The sequence below is a fragment of the Natator depressus genome, chromosome 11, assembly GCF_965152275.1.
Source record: "Natator depressus isolate rNatDep1 chromosome 11, rNatDep2.hap1, whole genome shotgun sequence".
Classification (NCBI taxonomy): Eukaryota; Metazoa; Chordata; order Testudines; family Cheloniidae; genus Natator; species Natator depressus.
The window spans coordinates 70,212,605-70,227,130 of NC_134244.1; the positions used below are offsets into that span (position 1 = coordinate 70,212,605).

Sequence of the window (14,526 nt, forward strand, 5' to 3'; positions counted from 1 at the left end):
TGTCACACATTGTTAGATGATAATAGTGTTTAACAAACTTAGTGACAGCTGTGCAGCTAACAAACATTTTTGAATACTTCAGTGTTAAATTTACTTACAATGGTGAATATACAATATGAAGTCTTCTGTAACTAACAGCGTTAACTATTCAACAATTTATTGGTACAGTAAACCTTGCTAGATGTGAACTTTCTACCTCAGTGACTCTAAATATGATGTGGTTTTTTGTTTGTTTGTAAGAGAAAATGGATGGGTCTGGGGACAGGTCATCAGACACACAGATCACCAACTCATACCTAACCCAGGTCAGTAGTAGTGGAAAACTGGGCCTGTGAGTCTGCTCCATCTGAAGGCACAGAGTTGTGCTAATAACTTCTACAGAAGAACGGCTGTTCAGCAGCTGATGTAGCGCGTGGACACATGTCCACATCAAGTAACATTACCCCAGAACTGGCAGTATCTCTGGATACAGCAGAAGCTGAAGGGATCTGGAAATTACCCCGTGTAGAGGTAGTCCCAGGTCAGGCTTGAGGCACACTGACTGGTCAGCAGGGTGAAGCTTGTCTACCACCGGTCACAAAATCTAAACAGAATTTCACTTCACCTTGAAAGTTAAATAAATAAAATGTTGTGTTTACTTAAGTTATATTCCACAGCTTGGACTTGGGGTGCCATGACAGCAATACAACTTTTTTAAAGTGTGGTGTGAAGGAAATGAGCCTTGTTAATGCTAACTGAAGTGAGAATTTGTACCATCCTCCTCTCTGCTCAACCTGGTGTGCAAGTAGCCTAGCCTGTGGGCAAGTCTGTGCAAACCCAATTCCCCAATTAAAACCTGCAATTTGGATCATAGGCATTGCAAACAAACTAACCTTGGAACTTGGGTTGGAAGACTATCTACAGCTTAAACCTCTAAAGGGATCTTCCCACAAATGGCACTTCACTAAAAAACAAACTCACTCCTTCCCTTATTTCTTACCTTAGGGTTTTGTCTACACAGTGCATTAGACTACATTAGAGGGGTGTAAATTCTAGGGCACACTAGCATATTACGTACTAACTGGCCTGTGTGGATCCTGCTGGTGTACACTAAAAGTTCCCTAGAGTCTATATTAATGTGCGCTAGGGAACTTTAATACGCCCAGCATGGTCCACACTAGCCGCTTAGTGTGCACAAGAATTTAGACCGCGTTAGTGTGGACTATGCACTATATAGACAAGCCCTTAGATGTCTTCAGGTCGAGTCCTAGGACTTGTTAGGAAGAGACAGGGGAAAGGAGATGGTTATTTTTCTTTGCCTCCAACAGGTAAATCACCTGCCATAATTAGAGACGTATTCCAGGTTAGGGGGAAAAGCTTTTCGGCAATCAGTTTTACTGGTTCTGGAAAGGAAGTGATTGATAGTACTCAGAATTTTTCTTTTCATATCTTCACTAAGGGATTTATTTTCCTTCAGTAAGTTAGAGAGCATCTAAAATTGGAGCTAAGTAAGGGGAGAATGGGAACTTGATTTTTTGTTTTTAGGATGTTAATTTATTTCCCTGGCTTACTCTCCTAGACGCTGGGGATGTTGACAACAGCCTGGTGGGAGGTAAAGATTATGGATAGTTATGTCTGTGCCCTTGGTGAAGCCTTTAAAGTCAGGAATACAGAAAGCCAGCACAAGAGTTCTGCTGGAACTGGGGATACATGTCTCAAGGCAAGGCTAAACCTTTGTTCTCAAGCAGATGGGACGAGGTGGAAAGTAAAACACAAAATCTTGTTTGAAGAAAATTTCAACATTGACTTAAGAGTTAAACACATTTTTGTCCATGAAATCTATGCTGTACTTGCTATACATCATTTTACAAAGCCAATTTAATGGATGTAACATCCAGGTGCTGTTTGGCTCACAAATTTTACATTATGGGGTAACTGCTGAGCCTCATTACAACCTCACCACAATTTGCCTGTTTCCTTTTTTACCAAAAGACTACGTGTAGCAACGCCATCCTGTAGTCCTTTGTCATGCTATTTCAAGAATATATTTTTTACAAAGCTGGGACATTGCTCTCAGCATTAAATAAAATGTCAATGGGGATAATTACTGATAAGGAACTCCAGTTGTCATTTTGTGGTAGCCTTATGCAGAAATGGCAAAAACATTTCACTGGTATTTCACGAAAAATATCCTGCCATTTTTTTGCATGCTATTTTAAATGCTGAAATTTTGCTGCTAAAAATTTTGGAAGCATGGAAAAAAGAATCTGTAAGGCCCTTTTGCACTAGTTTTCAAGAAAGCAGAAATACTATAGCAGACATCTTTGAAATATGTCTGGGTTTTGGTAGGTGAAGAACGAGAGAGATTGCATGTGCAATAAATGCACATGTACAGAGAGGCTTTTGAGATGGAAGGTGAGAGGACAGGAAAGAGCTGGGATGTTATAGCACCATCACAGAAAACAGTGGTGACAGGGAACAGGTCACCTATTTAACGACATCGTGAGATTGACGAGTTATAGGAGGAGCGCTACGCCCTGTATTTGGAGCACAATAAACAGAGGTACCTTTGAAGCACACATCCCAATCTCTATCTTATCATATACATGGATAATGATTCATATAGGCATGTGAGCTCCAACAGGTAATCTTTTGGAAAAGCGAGGCTAGGTGCTGGTTAAGCATTCTTAGCTCATATTGGAGTAATGGTCTCAAGTTGCAGTGGGGTAGGTTTAGGTTGGATATTAGGAAAAACTTTTTCACTAGGAGGGTGGTGAAACACTGGAATGCGTTACCTAAGGAGGTGGTGGAATCTCCTTCCTTAGAAGTTTTCAAGGTCAGGCTTGACAAAGCCCTGGCTGGGATGATTTAGTTGGGGACTGGTCCTGCTTTGAGCAGGGGGTTGGACTAGATGACCTCCTGAGCTCCCTTCCAACCCTGATATTCTATGATTCTATGATTGCAGCAGAGCTGTCTCATGACTGAAGAAGGTGCAAATGGCCGCAAGGTGCTTGTGGCCCAGAAGACAAAAGCACAGCCCACAATAATTATTGGTGGGATTTTGCCTCCTTAGGCAAGTATCACTCTCACCATTTTACAAACAAGGAAATTCAAAGAGCACAAGGTCAGTTCTGGCATGGCTCTGAAGAGAGTCCAGTGTTACCTACGTAGCTACAATGTTATTCAAAATTAATAAGCCAAAACCATATGCTGTGCTGTCGGCAACCACCTGTGGTTAGATGTTGATAAGACGTTTGGCTGTGTGTGCGTGTGTTCCCTTTGTGTGTTGCCCTAGCCCTGCACAGACAGCCGGCATGGCAGACCTCGAGCAAACCACCCAATGACTACAAGATCAGTTAATGGATGCAGGAACCCAGCCAGGTTTATTGTCGACGAATCACGGTACTAGTATCCCGCAGACTCTACTGCACCACTAATATATGTATGCCTGTAACAATGGACCAGCTCAGTGACCGGTGGTCATTCCATTCCTCTCTAGGCTAGACAAAGACATTTCCTCTGGGATAGATCTTTATACCCCGATGCAAACAAGTTACATACTGCCCCATGACATAGTTACTACCCCTCACCGTGTACATGTTGGTTCGATCAAAACATCTTTATTACATACTATCATCCTTACCTTATCTTTTAGGAGGGGTCAGGGGTCATTACTGTTATCCTTGGGGAATGTTTTTGTACCATCCTTGATATCGGGATGTTCTGCTACCACTTGATATCGGGATGTGTTTGCGTGAGTACTCTGTGACTAGCACTTCTTAGGAATGTGTATTTTTGCAATATCAGCCCTGTTCTTGCCAGATTTTGTGAGTAGGTTCTGCCTCATACCAGGCCTCTGATACTAGGGCTTATATCTCAGGTGTTCTTCCTACTACACTGCCAGATGACACTCCACTCCCTAAAGAGCCCAAAATAGAACCTAGGATTCCAGATTCCCAAATTCTTCTGCTGTCTAGCAAACAGCTGTATAAGGCACAGGCAAAGCATACGTAGCATTCCCCTCTAGTGGCCTCTTCTCATGGAAGACAATAGCCTATTATTGTTGTCATTTACTCCTTTAGATTGAGCAGTAGAAGTCTGTGATGTGCATATTATGGTCCTGGATTAAAAAGTGGATGGCCCATGTAGAGGGCACTATGGTTCTGTTTTTTTGTTTGCTTAAAAAACCCCAGGACAGTTCATACTAAAAATGTTAAAAGAATGTTAAGGTTGCAAAATCAAGCACTCAAGGGTCAGAAAACCCTGGAATTAAGGTGCAATCTTAATTCTGCCCTCTTGTGGAAATGTATAATGTTACAGGTTGATTTACATTATCATGTGTTTTACAGGATCCCTGCCCTATGTAGCACACAAGAGACACCCCGAATAAGGCACACAGTTGTTAAATATGAAGGTATGTTTCCTTGTGTTTAAGACACTGCATGGAACTGCTGGGTTCCATTCAACTTCCTATGAGATGTTGCCCAAGACTATCACAATGTATAAGTGCAAAGAAGCTGAATTAAAGTTGGACAGGAATTATAAATCTCACATTTTCTAAATGGGTATTACACTTTGCAACCTTCGTGTTCTTTTAACACAGTTTTTTTTTTTTTTTAAGAAGTATGTAGTTATGTCACATAAGAGTGAAAGCCAGCCAGGCGTGCTTTTTTGGTATGAGGAGCTCTATCATGCACCAGAGACATTAGGTCTACAATGACAGAAGCATAGAAAACAAACAAAAAAAAAAAACAAACCCCACAGAGAACTGCTCCTCTTAGGAAATGATAAACTCTGAAGCAATAAACGAACACATACTAATATCAAACACAGGAAAATGCAACAGTTCCTTGCCTGTATAAAATGGGGGGATTAAATAAGGCCAAAGAGAGTGCAGACCTCTCCACTTTCTCACAGGGCTGCCTATGTTTCTGTGTTAAAACCATAGATAATATTCAAATTCAGTGTAGCTAATGGCTTCTCAAAATTTTAACAGGAACCTAGTTCCCAAATATACTTTTGACAAGAATTCATTCCCAGGCTGGACTGTGTAATTACTATTGATTCCAAAAAAATTGGGGAAAATATAATTATTTTCTGTCTAATTTCTTAGCTGTAGTCTCTCCCTCCAAGAAATGCAGTTTAAATATTACTGTAATGGTTAAATACCATTGTGATAAGTGTCTTAGAAATACCCAAGAGTCAAAATAGCATCTGCTGATCCTTCCTGAGCGCATGGAATAGACTCACCCGATCTGGGAACAATACCAGGTGACATCACTAAGCTAACTACACTCAACTTGAAGGCAATTGCATTATAATCTTTATACAAAACCCCTGCTTTTCTGTGAAAGCACCATGAACAAAATGAGGGTCAAATTACAAATGTTTTCAGTTGTGAGACCACTATTTTGCACTTTTCTACAGCAGGCCATTAAATTTCCCCTTTCATTACCACCTCAGAAAAAGATTTTCACTGGCTAATTCACATAATCTCTCTCCAATTCTTATCAGCTACGCACTATCACTGCTTTTCAGTAACTTTTTCCAATGCAAAAACAAAAGTGTTTCCAATCTGTCATTACTGTATTGTACAAAGTGTTCAAATCTCCCCACCACTACTAGTTCTGCAATAGGTCCTCAAATGTGAAATACACTGCATATAGGTTTCCTGTACTTCAAAACATATTTATGTGCATTTTCTCTTCGCAGTCACTTTATGCTCATGTGCAAGATGTTATAGTGAGAAAGCTTTTGAAAAAAATATTTTCAGCACAACCAAAACACACATTCAATTGTGTAATTTAAATATGTACTGATTTCAGAACCTTATCTGCTGTGCATGGAAGTTGAACTGCACCTGTCTATATTTCCTCTCTAGTTGAATTGAAGCTGTGATCCTCTATCTGTGTGAAGAATGTTTCCAGCATCCTTCACCATTATGAGGGTCAGAAGAGCAAACCTATTTATAGATTGCGATGTAATCTTCTAAAATACTAACATTTCCATAGTATTCTTTAAAGCCATCGCTTGTTATATACCCCCTCAATTTTATTGAGCTGAATGCTAAAATATGTTGAGAATGGAACTCTGCTATACATTTGACAGTCAGTAAAACCAGCCCAAGCAGGTGCCTTTTTTTTTTACTTGTTTTTAATATTATCTTGTTTTTATTCAATAAGAGGAGGTTACTCACTGACGTTCTTCAAGATGAGTGTCCCCGTGGGTGCTCCACTGTAGGTGTCGGTGCGCCCCTGCGCCGTTGTTCGGAGATTTTTACAGCAGTACCCGTATCAGCTGCGCATGCGCGGAGCCTGCCTCACGTACCAGTCTTGTCTTAATAGTGTGCATGCGTGGCCAAACTCCTCAGTTCCTTCTCTACAATGGAGGCTGCCCCAGCTCCGAAATAGATGGGGGGGGGAGTGCAGCACCCACAGGGACACTCATCTCGAAGAACATCAGTTACTGCTCAGGTGAGTAACCTCCTCCTCTTCTTCTTCGAGAGGTGTCCCTGTGGGTGCTCCACTGTAGGTGCCTGAAAAGCAGTCTCTCTCAAGGAGGCAGGGACTTTGGATCTGGAAGGAATACAGTCGATAAAACAGCTCTGCCCACGTGTATCGGTGATGGGTCCCTGTGTAAGAGCATAATGTTTTGCAAATGTATTTTCAAAAGCTCAAATGGCAGCTCTGGAAATGTCCTTAAAGGGGGACATTAAGTAGAAAGGCCACTGAGGCCGCCATGGATCTGGTGGAGTGAGTCCTGATAAAGGTAGGAGGAGTCATGTTCTGTAGTTGATAACAGAGACAAATGCAACTCGAGATCCAGTTGGAAAGTCTGTGGTTAGAGAGAAATGAGCCCTTAGAGCGTTCTGCAATGGGGATGAATAGCTTGTTGGAACACCTAAAGGTTTTAGTCCTGTCGAAGTAGAAGGACAAAGCTCTGAGCATGTCCAAAGTGTGCATCGTAGATTCAAAGGAATTTGCATGTGGTTTTGGAAAAGGTAGGGAGATGGATAGGCTCACTGACATGGAAAGATGAGTGCACCTTCAGAGAATTTCAGAGAGTAAGCGTAGGGTGACTTTGTCCTTAAAAAAATAAAGGTGTATGGAGGATCTGCCATGAGTGCTGCAATTTCTCCTGTGCGTCTCACAGAGGCAATTGCTACCAGAAATGCTGTTTTCATAGAGAGAGTAGGAGGGAACATGTGGCTAATGGTTCAAATGGTTTTGGTTAGGCATGTTAAGACGTGGGGAGGTCCCAAAATGGATTAGGCGGTTTGATGTCTGGGTATAGGGTTTGGGGTCCCTTAAGGAATTGCTTAGTAATGGGATAAGCAAAGATAGTCCTATCATCGATGGCATCATAGAACATTGTAATTGCAGTCAAGTGGAGTTTGATGGGATTCAGGGAGAGTCCAGAGAATTTAATCTCTAAACAGATAGTCGAGGATTAGCGGGAAAGGCATGGAAAAAAGGAGTGGTGTTTGTGACAATCTACCAGTGTGTAAATCTTCTCCAGTTATGAAGGCAGGTGGTGCATGTAGAATTTGTTGTGCTACAAAGCAGTACATTTTGAATCTGCTCCGAGCCAGTTCAGAACCATGAAGGAACCAAACCTTGAGGTGTAACATGGTCAAACTGGGGTGGAGTAGTAGACCCTGTTGTTGGGACAAGAGATTCGGGTGGAGGGTAGTGGGATGGGTGCGGAAAGCGACATCTTGGTAAGGAAGGGGTATCATACCTGTCTGGGCCATGTGGGGCTATCATTATGACCCTGGCTTGGTGTGTTTGTATTTTTGTCAATAATTTGTGTATGAGCGGTATCGGGAAATGCATACATTAGGTCGGTGTTCCATGGGAACATGAACACATCCCCCGGTGAGTGTTTGCCTAGTCCCACTCTGGAACAAAATCTTGGGCATTTTTTGTTTGCTGCAGTTGTGAAAAGGTCTGTGGTTGGGTATCCCCATGTGTGGAATATGTCTAGTACTATATCCTTGTTTAGTTCCCATTCGTGGTCTATGGGAAATCTTCTGCTGAAGTCATCGCAGTGGTATTGAGAGATCCAGGTAAGTATGCAGCCGATATTCAGACATTGTGTCTGAGACACCAGTTCCATCGTTTCATTGCTTCTGTTCAAAGGGGGTGGGATTGCGCCCTCACCCCCCCTTACCTGTTTACATAGAACATGCAGGCAATGTTGTCGGTCATTGTCCTGACATGTTGGTTTTGTATGAAAGGGAGAAATTGGAGACAGGCATTGCGTATCACTCAGAGTTCTAGACACTGATGTGAAGGGACGTCTCAGCAGGAGACGAGAGACCCTGAGTAGTGTACTGGGGCATGTGTACTCCCTATCCTGTAAGGGATGCATCTGTAGTTATGACAACCGATGGGACGTCCTGTAGAAATGGGACCCCGGAGCAAAGGCTGTGAGACAATGTCCACCAGTGGAGGGAGTCGTAGACTCTGGGAGGTATGTATAAAAGTTTGTTCAGACCATGGACATTCGGTCTGTAGACCGTGGAATACAGCTTTGGAAAGACCTCATGAAGAGGCGAGTGTTCCTGACTGCAAAAGTGCAAGAGGCCATGTGGCCTCGGAGTTGTAGGCAAGCTCGTGCAGCCACTTGTGGACTGTTGCACAGCTTGGGAACAAAAAGCTTGATGATGTTAAAAAGGTGGAGTGGGAGAGATGCTATTCTTTTGCGTGAGTCGAAATGTGCTCCTATGAACTCCAGTTGCTGGGTGGGAGTGAGTGAAGATTTTCTTTGTTCATTTGCAGGCCAAGAGCATGGAAACATTGGACTGTCCGTTGTGTGGACTGAATGGCTTCTTGGAAGGTCCTGGCTTTGAAAAGTCAGTTGTTGAGGTAAGTAAAAATTATGATTCTCTGCCTTCTGAGATGAGCTGTTATGACTGCGAGGAGTTTGGAAAAGACACGAGGCACACTTGAGAGGCCGAAAGGTAGGACCCTGTACTGGGCGTGCTGTGAGCCCAGAACGAAGCGAATAGAATCATAGAATATCAGGGTTGGAAGGGACCTCTGGAGGTCATCTAGTCCAACCCCCTGCTCAAAGCAGGACCAATCCCCAATTAAATCATCCCAGCCAGGGCTTTGTCAAGCCTGACCTTAAAAACTTCTAAGGAAGGAGATTCCACCACCTCCCTAGGTAACGCATTCCAGTGTTTCACCACCCTCTTGGTGAAAAAGTTTTTCCTAGTATCCAACCTAAACCTCCCCCACTGCAACTTGAGACCATTACTCCTTGTCCTGTCCTCTTCTACCACTGAGAATAGTCTAGAACCATCCTCTCTGGAACCACCTCTCAGGTAGTTGAAAGCAGCTATCAAATCCCCCCTCATTCTTCTCTTCCGCAGACTAAACAATCCCAGTTCCCTCAGCCTCTCCTCATAAGTCATGTGTTCCAGACCCCTAATCATTTTTGTTGCCCTTCGCTGGACTCTCTCCAATTTATCCACATCCTTCTTGTAGTGTGGGGCCCAAAACTGGACACAGTACTCCAGATGAGGCCTCACCAATGTCGAATAGAGGGGAACGATCACGTCCCTCAATCTGCTCGCTATGCCCCTACTTATACATCCCAAAATGCCATTGGCCTTCTTGGCAACAAGGGCACACTGCTGACTCATATCCAGCTTCTCGTCCACTGTCACCCCTAGGACCCTGCACTTATCCTTATTGAACCTCATCAGGTTTCTTTTGGCCCAATCCTCCAATTTGTCTAGGTCCCTCTGTATCCTGTCCCTGCCCTCCAGCGTATCTACCACTCCTCCTAGTTTAGTATCATCCGCAAATTTGCTGAGGGTGGAATCCACACCATCCGCCAGATCATTTATGAAGATATTGAACAAAACCGGCCCCAGGACCGACCCCTGGGGCACTCCACTTGACACCGGCTGCCAACTAGACACGGAGCCATTGATCACTACCCGTTGAGCCCGACAATCTAGCCAGCTTTCTACCCACCTTATAGTGCATTCATCCAGCCCATACTTCCTTAACTTGCTGACAAGAATACTGTGGGAGACCGTGTCAAAAGCTTTGCTAAAGTCAAGAAACAATACATCCACTGCTTTCCCTTCATCCACAGAACCAGTAATCTCATCATAGAAGTCGATTAGATTAGTCAGGCATGACCTTCCCTTGGTGAATCCATGCTGACTGTTCCTGATCACTTTCCTCTCGTGTAAGTGCTTCAGAATTGATTCTTTGAGGACCTGCTCCATGATTTTTCCGGGGACTGAGGTGAGGCTGACTGGCCTATAGTTCCCAGGATCCTCCTCCTTCCCTTTTTTAAAGATTGGCACTACATTAGCCTTTTTCCAGTCATCTGGGACTTCCCCCGTTCGCCACGAGTTTTCAAAGATAATGGCCAACGGCTCTGCAATCACAGCCGCCATTTCCTTTAGCACTCTCGGATGCAACTCGTCCCACCCCACAGACTTGTGCACATCCAGCTTTTCTAAATAGTCCCTAACCACCTCTTTCTCCACAGAGGGCTGGCCATCTACTCCCCATGTTGCGATGCCCAGCGCAGCAGTCTGGGAGCTGTCCTTGTTAGTGAAGACAGAGGCAAAAAAAGCATTGAGCACATTAGCTTTTTCCACATCCTCTGTCACTAGGTTGCCTCCCTCATTCAGTAAGGGGCCCACACTTTCCTTGGCTTTCTTCTTGTTGCCAACATACCTGAAGAAAGCCTTCTTGTTACTCTTGACATCTCTTGCTAGCTGCAGCTCCAGGTGCGATTTGGCCCTCCTGATTTCATTCCTACATGCCCGAGCAATATTTTTATACTCATCCCTGGTCACATGTCCAACCTTCCACTTCTTGTAAGCTTTTTTATGTTTAAGATCCTCTAGGATTTCACCGTTAAGCCAAGCTGGTCGCCCGCCATATTTACTATTCTTTCAACTCATCGGGATGGTTTGTCCCTGTAACCTCAATAGGGATTCCTTGAAATACAGCCAGCTCTCCTGGACTCCTTTCCCCTTCATGTTAGTCCCCCAGGGGATCCTACCCATCCGTTCCCTGAGGGAGTCGAAGTCTGCTTTCCTGAAGTCCAGGGTCCGTATCCTGCTGCTTACCTTTCTTCCCTGCGTCAGGATCCTGAACTCAACCAACTCATGGTCACTGCCCCCCAGATTCCCATCCACTGTTGCTTCCCCCATTAATTCTTCCTGGTTTGTGAGCAGCAGGTCAAGAAAAGCTCCCCCCCCCCAGTTGGCTCCTCTAGCACTTGCACCAGGAAATTGTCCCCTACGCTTTCCAAAAACTTCCTGGATTGTCTATGCACCGCTGTATTGCTCTCCCAGCAGATATCAGGAAAATTAAAGTCACCCATGAGAACCAGGGCGTGCGATCTAGTAGCTTCTGCGAGTTGCCGGAAGAAAGTCTCATCCACCTCATCCCCCTGGTCCGGTGGTCTATAGCAGACTCCCACCACTACATCACTCTTGTTGCTCACACTTCTAAACTTAATCCAGAGACACTCAGGTTTTTCTGCAGTTTCATACCGGAGCTCTGAGCATTCATACTGCTCACTTACATACAGTGCTACTCCCCCACCTTTTCTGCCCTGCCTGTCCTTCCTGAACAGTTTATAACCATCCATGACAGTACTCCAGTCATGTGAGTTATCCCACCAAGTCTCTGTTATTCCAATCACGTCATAATTCCTTGACATCACCAGGACCTCCAGGTCTCCTTGCTTGTTTCCAAGGCTTTGTGCATTCGTATATAAGCACTTGAGATAACCTGCTGATCGCCCCTCATTCTCAGAATGAGGCAGGAGCCCTCCCCTCACAGACGTTCCTGCCTGTGTTTCCTCCCGGTATCCCGCTTTCCCACTTACCTCAGGGCTTTGGTCTCCTTCCCCCGGTGGGGAAGGAGAATAAAACATCTGTGGGCAGGATGTGTGGTCACAGGAACATAAGCATCCTGCAGGTTGAGGCCTGAAAACCCAATCTCTCTGCTCCAGTGCTGGAATTATGGTTGCAAGAGTCACCATTTTGTATTTTTTCTTTTTAATTTTATTTAACTAATTTATTGAGGCATCTGAGGTCGAGAATGGGTCGCCATCCCCCAGTTTTCTTTTGTGTTAAAAAGTAATGGTAGTAGAACCCTTTTCCTCTGTGTTGTCAGGCACTGGTTCTACTGTTCCTAATTGGAGGTGGTGATGCACCTCTTGGTGGAGTAGTTGTTGGTGAGAGGAGTCCCTGAAAAGGGAAGCGGGGTGGGGGAAGAATAAAGACTGAAGTAGGGATGACGTTTTCTATACCCTCGGTCACATCTTCACGTTTGCTTATTAGTGAGAGGGGGTTGACATAGAGCCAATGGATTGGTGCGGCGATATTGGTATCTTGATCACTGACGTTGTTCATATGGTCTATGACTTTGTTGAGTATACATTGGGTAGCGTGGATGTTGATAAGGTTGGTATCTATATTGTCTCCTCCTATTTGCAGGGGTTTGGATACTGAGAGACCATACTGTCGCTCTCGAGTCCTTCGTGGAGTGAAGCACATCGTTGGTGTTACCGGCAAATAGTTTTTTCACCATCAAAAGGGAGATCTTTGATGGTATTCTGAACCTCGCAAGGAAAAGACGACGCTGAAAGCCAGGAAGCTGGACGCATCACGACTGCTGTAGCAGTGGACCTCGCAGCTGTGTTAGCAACGGACCTCACAGCTGTGTTAGCAACATCAAGCACAGCTTGTAGTGCGGTATGGGAGATGATTTGTCTGTCAGAGACTATGGCTTTAAACTGATTTTTTTTACCTTCTGTAATGTCATCAATAAAGCCCATGAGTTTCTCATAATTTCTGTGGTCATATTTTGCCAGAGCGGCCGCATAATTAGATATCCGGAATTGTAATATGGACAGAGCATTCATTTTATGACCAAGCAGGTCCAGCCTTTTACGTTCTTTATCAGCTGGGGTAGACCTGGGAACTGGTGTTCATTCTTTTGATTAGCTACCTCTACTACCAATGAGTTTGGCACTGGGTGAGTAAAAGGAACTCAGACCTTTTGGAAGGAATAAAATATATCCGGTCAGCTCGCTTACAGGTAGGTGTACTAGTAGCTGGTGTCTGCCATATGGTTTTGGCAGGATTCATAATGGCTGGATTTATAGGTAAGGTAATCTTGGATGTGGAGGAAGGTTGCAGGATGTCAGTCAACTCATGTTGGTTTTCAGAAACTTCCTCCAGATTAATCCTCAACTCATTGGCAACTCTTTTGAAGAGGTCTTGAAATTTTAAGAAGTCATCCAACAGTGTTGGTGGGGGAGGCAGTATAGCCTCATCCTATGTGGATACGGGCTCCACAAGGGTTGGGGAAGCATGTGTAGTGTGTTCATCGAAGTGTGGAGTAACAGCTTGTTGTTGTCTCTCATTTGTAGCCGTATGCAATGGTGGTGGCGGCGAGGTGGCATTGCTCCTATTTTTGGCATCTTGGTGATCATAGTGGAATCGCTTATATGGTGCCCATGGACCCCAGTATTGCCACTGACTGGGGAAGGGCATAGGTGGTACCATCCACGGGTTTGTATATCAGGGAGGGAGGTCTTTGATGAGCGAAGACCTAGATTTTCTGTGACGTGTGCTGATTTGGCTCTGTGACTGGGAGAACTGGTATAGTGAAAAGTCTCCCTGCACTATGGCTTCCTCATCAGTAGAAAAGTGAGATACAGGTGTAGACAGGTGTCCGGACCACATGCAAATGTCCGGAGAAAAATAGGTATCAAGTAGAGGTGACTGTAGGTTAGGTGACACCTGTAGGTCTGGTGAATGAATGAACTGCAGTGTCGGAGAGCCTGTGTGAAATTAGGAGTGCCTGCGGTGCTGGAGGGTCATTTGGCACCAATGTTCTCTGCACCGTAGCGCTCAATGCATGCACTGAGGTCAGTGGTGCCAGGGAGGTAAGCGCAGCCCGCGTCTCTTCCGGCAAGGTAATCTGTGCTGGCACCGTGTCCATTGCGGTGCCAGATGGTGCCATGAGAGAGGCAGGTAACTTGAAGCCTGAAGCCTCGGCACTGGGAGCTTGCGCTGTCACCGCAGCCACAGGCAGGAATTACCATGATGACGGGGGAAACGGCACATCAAAGGTGCTGAGCCAGGGGAAGGTCTGCATAGAAGCAATATGCGGAGAAAGAGGTGGTTAGGGACTATTTAGAAAAGCTGTACGTGCACAAGTCCATGGGGCCGGACGAGTTGCATCCGAGAGTGCTAAAGGAATTGGCGGATGTGATTGCAGAGCCATTCGCCATTATCTTTGAAAACTCGTGGCGAACGGGGGAAGTCCCAGATGACTGGAAAAAGGCTAATGTAGTGCCAATCTTTAAAAAAGGGAAGAAGGAAGATCCTGGGAACTACAGGCCAGTCAGCCTCACCTCAGTCCCCGGAAAAATCATGGAGCAGGTCCTCAAGGAATCAATCCTGAAGCACTTACACGAGAGGAAAGTGATCAGGAACAGTCAGCATAGATTCACCAAGGGAAGGTCATGCCTGACTAATCTAATCGA

The 14,526-nt window shown here is 44.7% G+C and overlaps 1 protein-coding gene across 4 annotated transcripts in view; it reads right to left on the reverse strand.

Moving 5' to 3' along the window:
• AGAP1 (ArfGAP with GTPase domain, ankyrin repeat and PH domain 1) overlaps positions 1–14,526 on the reverse strand; it is a 680,051-nt gene that overhangs the window by 195,643 nt on the left and 469,882 nt on the right. The gene's annotated exons all lie outside the window — the stretch shown is intronic.